A 13,374-nucleotide genomic window follows, 5' to 3' on the forward strand; every position below is an offset into this window, starting at 1 on the left:
TCTTCCTCTTCTTATAAGAATGCTGGTTCTGTTGGTCATGGTGGCACATGAATGTAATCCCAGTGACTTGGAAGGCCAAAGCAGGGGGATTGCTTGTTCAAGGCCAGCCCTTCATGCACACGCATGTACACAAACACACACACACACACTTGACAGGCACAGTGGTACATGCCTATAATCGTAGTATTGGGGAAACTGAAATAGGAAGACCATAGGTTCAATTCCAGTGCATAATTATTTAGCAGGACTCTTTTTCAAAATAAAAAACAAAACAGCTGGGGGTATAGCTCAATATTAGAATATCCTTGGGTTTAATTTCCAGTATGACACACACTCACACACACACACACAAAGAATATTGGTTCTAGCAGAGTAGTCCCCCACCTCAAACACACACTTTGTGATCTCCTTTAACCGATATTGTATATTGGCTCTCTATTCAGATATAAGCACAGTGGGTTACGTTGCAACACAGGAATCTGGGACCAGGGACAAATTCAGCCCATAAGAGAGGCTGTAGTCTAAAGCCTTGAGACTAGAATTCTAGTCCCAGTGCTCTCTGCAGCTAGTTCGACATCCTTGAGTAAGTCACTTCTTTCTGGGGCTGAGTTGCTTATGCATGACCCAGCGCTGGGAACGGCCCTTCCACTCCACCTCTCAGGAGCCCTTGAGATAACAAATGACAAAGTTCCCTGCTGTGCTTAAACCGATGAGAAAACCTTCAAAAGACACACAGACTCATATATGAAATTTCCACATGTTGGCAGTCATTGATCCGTATTTAATCAGTGTGTACCCCTAAAAACTGGGAAGTGACTCACAAAAGGAAGAAGTCCAGGGCTTAATGAGGGACCAAGAGGTAGGCTGTCCTTGGTTCTCTCTCATCTCCACCTCTGTTCCACACTTATACCCAGGAACGAGTGTCTGTACCACTCTTGGCCCCCTGGAAGGCTCGCCATGTATCTGTAAAAGAATATATGTGCTATTTATAAAGAATACTACATCTCTACATAATCTTTAAAATATTCGCGGCATTTAGCCTGGCAATGACATTTCTGGGAAACCATCCTAAAAAAATAATCCGTGGTGCCTGCACAGATTTATGGACTCAAAATGCTCATAGTGGGTTATTTATAATAGTGACAATGTTGGAAACAACCTAAATATCCAACCGTGAAGGAAATGTTCATAAATTACATAGTATCCATGATGGATTATTGGGCAGCACTTAAAATAATGAGGGTTTATGTGCTGATGTTAAGTGGAAAAAAAAAGCAGGATCTAAAACTACATTTATGCGTGCTCTCAGTTACAGAAATAAAGACATTTGTTGAAAGATTAGAAAGAAATGTGCCAAAATGTTGGTGGTTACCACTGAATGGTGGGAATACAGATGAGATTGTTTTGTATTTTGTTTGGAGGATGGAGTTTACATTCATATTCTCTCTCTCTCTCTCTCTCTCTCTCTCTCTCTCTCTCTCTCTCTCTCTCTCTCTCTCTCTCTCTCTCCTCAGTCTCCATGATGCAAGAGCAGAGCCTTACACACTTCCCTGGGTTCCATCCCCAGACACACACATACACACACATACACACACACACACACACACACACACACAATGACCTGCTTTGTCTCTTCTAATAAGCTTGGACTTAAAGTCTAACTTGTCTGATATCATAGTTGCTACTCCTGCTTGTCTTCAATTTCCATTGGCATGGATTACCTTGCTCCAGCCCTTTACCTTAAGTTTGTTACTATCTTTCCTTGTAAGGTGTGTTTCTTGCAGGCAGCAGATAAGATGCATTCTGGTTTTTAATCTATTTTGCCACTTTATGTTTTTTTATTGGGGAGTTGAGGCCATTTACATTCAGTGTGCTTATTGAGAGATGATTTTTAATTCCCAACACTTTGAGATTTAACATCTGTTTGAGGGAGTATTTGTTCTTCTATGCAGTTAGTCTCTTTGAGTATTTTCTCTAGTGCTGGTTTGGAAGACAGAAATTCCTTCAGCTTCTGTTTGTCGTGGAAGATTTTTATTTCCCTGTATAATTTGAGAGATGGCTTTGCTGGGTAGGAAATTTGGGGCTGTAAGTTGTGTTCTTTCAGAGTTTGGAATATGCTACTCCAGGCCCTTCTGGCTTTCATGACTTGGTTTGAGAAGTCTGGAGTGATGCTAATTGGTTTGCCTCTGAATGTCATTTGGTCTTTTGTTTTTGTTGCCTTTAAGATTCTCTCCTTGGATTCTGCATTGGTCAGTCAATTTGACTATTATGTGGCCTGGGGACCCTTTTCTCTGATCTTGTTGAAAGGGGGTTCTGTACATTTCCTGTACCTGTGTATCAACCTCTTGCTCTTATGTTTGGAAATTTTTCTGATATTACTTCTTTGAAAATATTGTTGATCCCTTTGGTTTCACTTTTTTCCCCCTCTTCTATGCCAATTCTTAGGTTACCTCTTTTATATTATTATTATTATTATTATTATTTTAGTACTGGGGATTGAACCCAGGGGCATTCTACCTCCAAGCTACACCCCCAGCCCTATTTTTTATTCTTTATTTTGAAACAAGGTCTCACTGAGTTGCAAAGGGCCTCACTAAGTAGCTGAGGCTTTCTGCAAACCACGATCCTCCTGTCTCAGCCTCCCAAGTGCTGGGATTACAAATGTGCGCTACCATGCCCGGCAGGTTGGGTCTTTTAAATGGGCCCATATTTCTTCAATGTCCAATTCATGCTGTCAAATTGTTTTTTCTAAGTTATATACTATGCATTCATTTGTGGAGCGATCATCTTCTAGGAGCAAGTTTCTATTCTCCATGTGGTCTAATCAATTGTTTATAGTTTGAATTGATGCCTTCACTTCAATTATTGCATTCTTTATTTCTTTCAGACTCTCTCTCTAAATTCTTTTCGGAATTCCTGCATTATCTCTACAGTTACATTCGTGATTTGACCTTCTGGAGATCCCTGCACTTCTGTGCTGTCAGGTTCTGTTATTATGGTGTTCTGGGAGGCCATTGCTTCCTTGTTATTCCTCCTTCTCATGATTTTAGAAGTTTGTATCTGTTGCTTTTGATAGATTTCTCTTGAGTCTCTAGGTATCAGCTGGTGTATCCAAGGGCAAGTCGTGTTGTATTTAATAGTGAAGGTTGAGTGAGGAGGGAAGTTGTAAATGCAAGAATATTTGATCCACAGAGAGGATCACATAGAATGAGAGTATGAGTTTGGTAAGGTAGTATAGAATAGAAATTAGCGATAGTGTATATGTAGTGGTATTCTAGTAACAAATGCAGAGTTTTTAGTATAGTGATATAAAGTGGATTTAAGACAAGACACAGAAGAGAAGAAAGGAAAAAAGAAAAGGGATGGAGAGAAGAGAGAAGGTGTATACAATGGAAGAAGCTTGGGAGAGGGTTTGGGGAGAGGGTAAAAAAAAAAACAACAGGCATACACACTGACACACACAAAAAAGAAAAAAAGAAAACAACCCCCAACGACGAATTAATGCAACTCAACAAATATATAACTACTCAGCAGACTGGGCCTCTGCGGTCTCTCTCTGTGCACACACAGAGCTCCTTTCCTGCTGTAAGCTTGGCTCTCTGAGTCTTTCTCAGTCTATGCAGATGGCCGGTATAAATGGGGCTGGATCTAGTGTTAAGCTCAGGTCACCCTCTATGCTTTCCACAGATGTGTAGTCTCGGTCTCTCCCTGACTCCATAGGTGATGGATGCCTCTGCGACCAAACTCAATGTAAGAGTCTCTGTTCTCTACAGCTAGTGCTGGGATGGCCTAATTGTGGCCGTTCACCACAATTGGTTTGTCTGTGGTGATCCCAGAGATCCTACTCGTTGGATCTAGTGTTAAGCGTAGTTCTCCCCCCACACTGTCCACTGATGCAGACCCTGAGTCTGAGCCTCTGCTATGACCAACAGCAGCATCTAGCCCCACCTTTGCTGAGTTGAACCGTAAAGTCTCAAACTCAGGGAGTTTATCGTGGCTGTGTGAGTCCCTGGGGGCGCCACGGTGGGCGTTCTCTTGTGAAGACCACGGCTACACTTACGGTTTAGTTGAATGCTGTTCTGGATCTCTGGAGTGCACTGTGAGCTCAGCCACCACTGCTGCAAGTTGTAGCCGGAGTTTGAGCACGTGGAACTGAGGACTTACAATTCCGATGACCTGCAGCTGCTCACTTCAGGCCCTTGGTTGTTTTCCTGTTTGTTTCTGGAGTCAGGTGCAGTGAGGCGAGATGAAGCCGCGGTGGCACCCATAGCTGCAAGGCGGGTGGGTTTCTTTTCTGCTTTCTGATTGGTCTTCTAACCGTTTTCCCCCCTGCAGCCTTGTACCTATAGTTTTATTCCTCTCTGGGTAGTATTTTCTGGCTTTGTAGAATGCTCTTTTTTTTTTCTTTTTTTTTCTTTTTTTTGGTGGTACTGGGGTTCCTGGAAGCCCTTCTACTTCTGGGCTACACTCCCAGACCTATTTTTACTTTTTTTTTTTTTATTTGGAAACAGGGTCTCCTAAGCCAGCGCGCGTGGCTGGCTTCGAACCTGCGCGATCCTCCTGTCTCAGCCTCCCAAGCGTGGGGATTACAAGCGTGCGCCACCACGCCTGGCTTAGAATGCTCTTTTTAAGACAATGGAGATCGGGTGTCAGCAGGACTGGATGTGCTGCCTCTCTTGGCTTCCATTTCCCCAGAAATCATATATTGATATTTATACCCAGATGTATATAACCATTATCCTTTCTTGTTGAATTGATCCCTTTCTTACTATATAGTTTCTCACTCTATAGCTTTTTCTTTTTTTTTTACAATTGTTTAATTTAAATTCTATTCTATGTGATGTAAGAATAGCTGCTTTCAGTTTTCATTTGCATGATATATCTTTTTTGTCCTTTCACCTGTAAAGACTTAACTGGTGTAAAGACTTACAGATGAAATAAGTTTCTTATAAGCAGCATATTGTTGGGTCTTGGGGTTTTTTATGCATTTGGCCAGTCTATATCTTTTAACTGAGAAATCTAATCCACTCACATTCAAGGTTATTATTAATTAGACACAGTCTTTTTATTCTGTTCATGTTTTCTGGTTGTTTTATATTCTTTTCTCCTTTCTTCCTCCTGTGTTCATATTTGTGGTTTTGTGGTTTTCTGTTCAATAGGGTTTGATTCTGTTTCCCTTTTGTGTATTTACTCTGTTGTTGAGTTTTGTACTTTTGCGGTTTTTTCCTATTAGGGTGGTTACCATCCTTTTGTTTCTAGCATAGGACTCCCTTAAACATTTTTTGAAGAATGAATCTGGTGTTAATGAATTCTCTTAGTTTTATTTGTCTTGGAAAGTCTTTATTCCTCCCCTTTTTTTCTTTAAGAATAGTTTTGCTTAGTATAGTACTCTTACTTGGCAACTTTCTTTTCCTGGACTTTGAATATATCATCCATTCTTTCTTAGCCTGTACAGCTTCTGTTGGGGAAGGAAGCATTCTATAGTCCTGTGAGTAGGTGTTAGTAGAGAACCTATGCCCTGGACCATGAACTTCACCAGAGCTCCTCATCCTCCTCCCCTGCCCATGGGTGCCAACATGACTGGAGGGGGCTGGAGTTGTGGGGTTTTTTTCCTTTCCCTTTATGGAAGTCTAGAGGAAAGTGGAATTAGTATTTTCCTTCCTTCAGGTATGTTAGACTCTGACAACAGCCCCGCAGTTTAGGCCTTGATCAAATAGTTGTTTCTGACAGCAGGCATTAACAAGAACAGAATGTTTGGGCCTGTTTCAAAATGGCTCTTTTTGCCTTCCTTCTCCCAAGGTACAATGAAAATTTCCTCTGACATTCACTGTGAGGACCTAGAAGAGCTTCTGAAGGTTAAATGCACAAAAGTTCAAGCCGTTCCCCACTTGAACTGGATCTCCATGGAGATTTTAACTCTCAGAGCTGTCCACACCGAGTGCTTGGCAGTCCATCAATTCCAGTGTAGGTTTCTTAACCCCAGCACTCCTTCCTAGGAGGTTTCTGTTCCAATAAGTTATGATTCTCTGTATCAATCCACCTGTCTGTCTACCAATGAAAAGGGCAGCGGCTTGTCATTTAATCTCGCTTCTCTGGTGGACCTAAGAAGAGTTGTTGCTTTTTATAGTTTGTTAAACGTTTTGCTTGTTATTTGAATAGAGTGGCAACTCCTAAGCTCCTCACTTGTCGGACTGGAAGCCGGAAGTCAAATATTTTTTACAGAGATAATGATGTAAAATGTATCATCGAAGCCAGCTTCCTGCAGCTGTTTCCCTTCTCTAGTTACCAACCGCTTTTCCCCCAGGAATTTTTTTTTCCTTCTCCTGATAAAGATGTTTTAGGGTTTGCACCAACCTTTCCCAGAGACATTTCATTGCATTATCTAATTTGATCCATTTGAAAAGACACATGAGCTAAGTATTAATGATCCCATTTCAGAGATGGAAAAACTTGCATTCGAGGGGATTAACATCTTTCCCAAGGTCACAAAGCCAGGACAGAATCCCAAGAGGAAGAAGGAACAAGAAGTGAGTGAGTGTCTAATTCCATGAGGTAAGATGGAGGCACGGATCTCAACGTAGCAACATTTTGTATCTATGGCCACACCTAATGGACTTCTGGGCCTATGAATTTTTCATTCATCTATATGCACCTATTCTAGTGGTTAGATAAGAGCCTCTGCCATCTAGAATGTCACTAGCCAAAATATGGCTGGTGAGGCCAGCAACATCAGCATTACCTGGGAGTCAGTTATAATTGGAGAATCTCAGGTCTCACACCCAAGTCAGAGGCTGCATCTTAACAAAGATCTCCCCAAAGAAGATGACTTGTGCACAAATTAAAATTAGAAAGGCACTGTTAGACTATCAATAAAACTTGACTTCATATATGACGAGACAAAACACTTTTTTTCCTGGAATAAAAGCTCAATGCTAAGGAAGGCCCGAAAAATGAGAGCTTGGATGTCAGCAAGAATTGCAAGTCTTCTCGAAGGAGGTTTTAGATGAGTCTTGAAGGAAAATAATTCCAAGGTACAAAGGTACCGAGCTGGGAAGTGTTCAGTGTTTGGGGAAAGGCAAATATTCAATGAGGCCAGATAGAGACAGTAAAATGAGATGCGGGGGGAGGGGGTCAAGGTAACAGTAGAAGCAGATGAGCAAGGACTTTTTAAAAAAATTTTTTATTGGTGCATTGTAGTCATGCATCTTAATAGGGTACAAGATGGTAGAGGCATACATGCACGCGTCACTCATTTAGCCCTTCCCCAGTTCCCACCCCATTCCCTTCCCACTTCCACCTTCTCATGTTTGGCTTAGTGATTGACTTTGATATGCTTGTGAATGTACATCATGTACATTAGGGAATTTTCTTCTCTCCCCTCCCATCCCCCTCAGTTAGGTCACCTTATTAACAAGAACATTTTCTGTTTGGTTAATAAGGCAGGAGGAGCTGGGTGTGGTGGCGCACACTTGTAATCCCAGTGCTTGGGAGGCTGAGACAGGAGGATTACGCGGGTTTGAAGCCAGCCTCAACTTCTTAGTGAGGCTCTCAGCAACTTAGTGAGATCCTGTTTCCAAATAAAATATAAAATACGACTGGGAGTATAGCCCGGAGGTAGAAAGCCTCTGGGTTCCACCCTCAATACCACCAAAATAAATAAATAAATAAATAAGGCAGGTGGAATTCTATAGATTGGAGATTATGAGCCAGTGACCTGTAAGCCCAAACTGACATAGTATTTTAAAAATAATTTGAATTACAGTTGCCTCAAAAATAATGATCAAAATGTTAAAATACAATGATCATAGATACATAGAATTGGTCAATTTTTTCTCATTAGTCAGAGAACCAGCAAGATAACCAAGATGGTTCTATACAAGAAATGAAAAACTGAATAAAGAACTTTCAGATGATGTTAGATCCAAAACTGGTTAATGGCCTTTGGGCTGAAAAAAAAAAATTATACCAGCAATAGTAAGCCTGGTTTTTCCCATAGTGACAAGTGACCAGAACTCAGTGTTAGCTGATCCTTTCGGGTTGAACATTTACTTTCTACCTCTTCAAGGACTCTGTTACCCCTAACCCACATCATGCATTGGTAAGCATTTGATTTTGCTATCTCTGCAAAGAATCACTGAGACATGCTGCAGAATTTGGAGGAGGAACCATGGACATGGCTGCCTAATGCCTGTCTCTATATCCTATGTGATGAGTTGAGTCCCCCAGGGTGGCTTTCCCAAAGTGCCACCTGGTCAGCTGCACGTAGCCCCAGGCTCAGAGGAGCCCTCCCACACTTAGCTTAATGCTTTGCTGTTGCCAACTTGGAATTCTTAATAATTTTTGGACAAGGGGTCTCACATTTTCATTGTATATTAGGATCTACAAGTCATGTACTTGGCCTTGCAATCACACCGAAGTTTGGAATCCACTTTTGAAGGTGACCTCTAAGGAGGGGGGAAGGTCATTCCAGGATCGAGATCTAAGGAGCTCTAGAGAAACTGTCTTGTTCCGCAGACAGGATAATTATTTCATTTTATAGCCAGGGCTACCGAGGCCCAGCAAGAGGAAATCAAATTCCTCAGGGTCATGGATAAACCCTGGAAAGAAAGCCAAATTAGAAGTCTAAAGTGATGCGTCTTCGAGGTGTGGATAGGCTGCCAGTGAGCTTATGTGTCTGAACTACCTCTGCATACAAATGTATTTTTTTTTGAAGATTTAAAAAAGTTTATTAGAAAGATACAAATACAGAGAATAGAAATACAGCTCCATGCCAAAATGGCATGGGGGTGTGACTTGAAATGAATACACCGATAAAAATGTATTTAAAATTCATTCCTGTTTGTTACTTAGCTCTGTCCATTTTGGCTGAACTGTTTGAAGTAGAAGGAAGTGGATAAAATGGGAAAAGTGGGGGTATGGTCTTTCAACAGATCAAGACAACCATCCAAGCAGATCTACTGTAGGATAATGATTAGCAAGGAAGAAGATTTTATTTAGTTATTTTTTTTAGGTTTAAGGTTTCTAAAAAATTTTCTATTGGTGCATGGTAGCCATACATCTTAATGGGGTACAAGATGGCAGAGGCAGACATGCACACATCACTCATTTAGCCTCTTCCTAATTCCCACCCCTTTCCTTCCCCCTCCCTCCTTTTTATGTTTGGCTTAGTGGTTGACTGATATGTTTGTTAATGTGCATCATGTACATTAGGTAAATTTCTTCTTTCCCCTCCCATCTCCCTCAGGTCGCCTTATTTGCTCATCTATAGTTTCTCCTTTGTCTAGAGTTAAGGAGGAAGACTTGATATTGTGAACTCGACGCCTATGTTTGTTACAAAGGGAGACCTCCACTTAAGCTCCAACTAAACTGCAAAGGGCAAAGGCACAGAGGGGAACCATGCCAGGATACTGCTGCCCGGGGAGAGATGGGATCAAGGTCTAAGGAAGTATTTGATCCCAGCTAGGCTGGAAAGTAGCTCCATTGCAGGTTTCAGGTGCCTGGTCGTAGATTGAAGGCTGCACAGACTCCGCATCGCTGCAGTTGGTTGAGTGGAAAACTGAGGAGAGCCAGGCATGGTGGCGAACACTTGTAATCCTAGTACTTAGGAGGCTGAGACAGGAGGATTGCCCATTTGCGGCCAGTCTCATCTACTTAGTGAGGCCCTCTGCAACTTAGTGAGACCCTGTTTCAAAATAAAAAAATAAAATCAGGCTGGAGGTATAGCTCAGAGATAGTATGCCCCTGATTCAATCCTCAGTACCAACCAAAAGTAAATAAATAAAAAGTTAGGGGAAGAACTGGGCTGATGAGTCAGCTGCCGGTGGCTCTGCACCTGTTCGTATCTGATCTTACAGCACTTGTGGTTTGGGTGGGTCCTTCCTCTCCTGTCCATCTCCCCTCTCGAGATAGGTAGTGAAGGAACCAAAGCCTGGGTGCAGGACTGTGTTCCGGTCCCCGCTGTGCTTGGCTCAGTGGTGACTATGTGACCCTAAGCTGGACCCGTGAGCATCCTCCCCAGAATTCTTGATAGCCCTATCAAAGCATTCTTTCCTTTCCCTCTGTGATGATAAGGGATGTAAGTTTGGGGCTGGAAGTGACTTTCTTGTCACCGTGTCAGGAGAGAACCTGTCTGGTATTAAGCCAAATATCAGCAAGAGAGAGAGGGGAGAAAGAGAGAGGGGGGAGGGGGGGAGAAAGGGAGAGGGAGAGTGAGAGACAGAGAGAGAGACAGAGAGAGAGACAGAGAGAGAGAGAGAGAGAGAGAGAGAGAGAGAGAGAGAGAGAGAGAGAGAGAGAGAGAGAGAGGACTCTCGTGAAATTTGGACCCATGAATCCTGTCAAGCTTGAAGCTAACCTACTCCTTAAACTTCTCAGCTATGTATAAGAATATCTTTTTCTAGTCACTTGTGGATGAAGCGTATTGTGATATAAAGGCCTAAAGGCCTTCCTCATGCTAGACTCTGTGCTAGTTGTCGGGACAATAGTGGACAAGACACGTGCCATTCTTATCTTCACGGTACTGAGAGTCCAGTGAGATAAATGGCAACGCGCACGCAAGAAAACACATGAATATGTTAAGTGTGAGAATTGTACATCGGGACTTGTAAACAAGATGAGTGAAAAAGAGAACAGGAAAGCCGGGTGCGGTGGTGCACACCTGTAATCCCAGCACTTGAGTGTCTGAGACAGGAGGAGGTCAGGTTTGCAGCTGACTTCAGCATCTTAGCAAAACTCTAAGCAACCTGGTGAGAACCTGTTTCAAAACAAAAATAAAATAAAATAAAATGAAAAGGACTGAGGGTGTAGCTCAGAGGTAGAATGCCTCTGGGTTGAATTCTCATGAACCTAGAGGAAAAGGAGAGAGAGAGAGAGAGAGAGAGAGAGAGAGAGAGAGAGAGAGAGAGAGAAGAAGAAGAAGAAGAAGAAGAAGAAGAAGAAGAAGAAGAAGAAAAAGAAGAAGAAGAAGAAGAAGAAGAAGAAGGAGGAGGAGGAGGAGGAGGAGGAGGAGGAGGAGGAGGAGGAGGAGGAGGAGGAGGAGGAAGGGAGGGAGGGAGGGAGGGAGGGAGGGGAGGGGAGGGGAGGAGAGAGAGAAAGAAAGAAGAATTACCTTAGACAGCATAGCAAGGAAGGCTGTCTGATTAAGCTAAGGGTCAGTAGTATGAAAAGCAAGGGAGAATTTAGGCAACTGCTCTTGGGCTTGAAAGGGTTTGATCCACGCACGGAACTGAAAGGAGGCCTTAATCTGCTCATCTGTTCAGCAGACACCGATTGACAGTGGCACAGTGTTAGGCACCAGCAGACAAAGAGAAATAAAAGCTGTCCCCAAGATGGCAGAATGTACTGAAAGCTGTAAAGATGTTCAAACTATTGGATTCATCGATGTAGTCACAAGAAGGTGGGGGCTGGGCAGGGATTGTGTAAAGAAAGCTACATGGGTGTTCATTACAGCATTCTGTGTTTCAACTTTGCATCCAAGTCCTGAAAAGCGTGTATTTCGTGCAATCCAGACTGGGCTTGTTCTCACAACCTGAACACACCCAGAGTATGGGCTTCCCGATCCGGGGGGAGATTACCACCTGCACTTCCGGAGCCCCATTTTTCCCATGGCAGTTACAAGCTCCCCTCTAAGGGTAACTTGTAGTCTGAAAACAGTATTTATTTTATAGAAATGGAATTAACAGTGTGTGACCTGGGCATTTGCGAGTGAGGGAGGGAGGAACTAGCTGCTTTTGCTGAATTTTGTATTTGTGGATTACACTATATTGTTTATGTAGCAACAGATTGTTTATTCTGCATAGTATTCCATTATTAGAACGCACCACCATTTGTTTATCTGTGCCACTCACTATTTTTAGACACTTGGGTAGTTTCCAGATTGAAATGCCACGGACAATGCTAGTGTGAACATTTTTCTGGTTAACATATGTCTGTCTTTGGCGGGGAGGGGGTCAGACCTGGGAGTGACATTGCTGGAACACAGAAAGCTGTGTTACATAGTGTATGATCAGCTTTAGAAGACATCACTACACAATTTTCAGAGTTATTCTCCCAAGTTACACCTCCTCCACATTGGTAAGAGAGTTCGAATTTCTTCATATAATACCTGGCATTTCTCATTTCTTAACATTTTAGCCATCTGGTGCTGGGTGTGTGTTGGTATCAAATTATGGTTTCATTTTTTACTTCCCTGATGATTATTGTGGTTGAAAACCGTGTCGTGTGTGTGTGTGTGTGTTGACCATTCTTTTCTGAAGAGTCTGTTCAAGTCTATTTCCCAGTTTTGTACTAAGGCATCTATCTTCTTTTTTTTTTTTTTTTGATTCTCAAGAGTTCTTTAAACATCCTTCGGCCGGATATGAACACAGATACCTTCTTCCACTTTATGAGTTATGTTTTTACTCTCTTTGGATGAAATCAAAATTCTTACTACATTTTTTGAGTTATTTTTATAAAAATTTCTTCCTGCTCCAGGATCAGAAAAATGTTCTATTTCTTTCTCAGAAAAGCTTTACTGCTTTCATTTTAAATTTGCTACTGCAAGCCGGTCGTGGTGGCGCACGCTTGTAATCCTCGCACTTGGGAGGCTGAGACAGGAGGATCGCACAGGTTGGAAGCCAGCCTCAGCTACTTAGTGAGGCTCTCGGCAACTTAGTGAGACCCTGTTTCCAAATAAAGTATAAAAAAGGTCTGGGAGTATAGCCCGGAGGTAGAAAGCCTCTGGGTTCCTCCCCTAGTACCACCACCAATAAATAAATAAATAAATAAATAAATAAATAAATAAATAAATTTGCAACTGCAAACTATCTTAAATTTCTCTTCTTATTTATGGTGTGAGATATAGGTTAAGATCATTTTTTTCCCCAGATAGTCATGGTCCCCAAACTGCGAACCAGATCACCTTTGGGTACAATATCTGTTGGACATAAACTGTTAGCTTGAAATAGTTCACAGTTTCAACATTAAAACAATGTGGTTGTTTAAAAATAAGGAAAAAATTACTTTTCTTGCAACTTACATGCATTATTTTTTTCAAACAATGACTACATTGTCAGGATATTAAATATTAGTTAAGGTTTTTGGATCTGAATACTTAATAAATAAAACTATTTCTTTTGACCAAGGGCAGAAAAAAGTTTACTGAGACAAAGTGGTGACTTGTGGATTAAGTTTGAGAACCTTGCTGTGGCTGGTAGTCTCTGGGGCAATCCCCAGGAGTCCATCCTGGTGTTTATGTTTTTTGTGCCCCGTTCTGCTTTTGGATGCACGCAGGACATCGAGGAGTTACTGGCCAATAAAATATAGCAAAAGGTGGAAGGATGTGTGTGTTATGCCCTACATGACCAGGTTACAAAAGATTTTAATACCCGAATTGGG

Source organism: Muscardinus avellanarius, assembly GCF_963383645.1.
Source record: "Muscardinus avellanarius genome assembly, chromosome: 7".
Taxonomy (NCBI): domain Eukaryota; kingdom Metazoa; phylum Chordata; class Mammalia; order Rodentia; family Gliridae; genus Muscardinus; species Muscardinus avellanarius.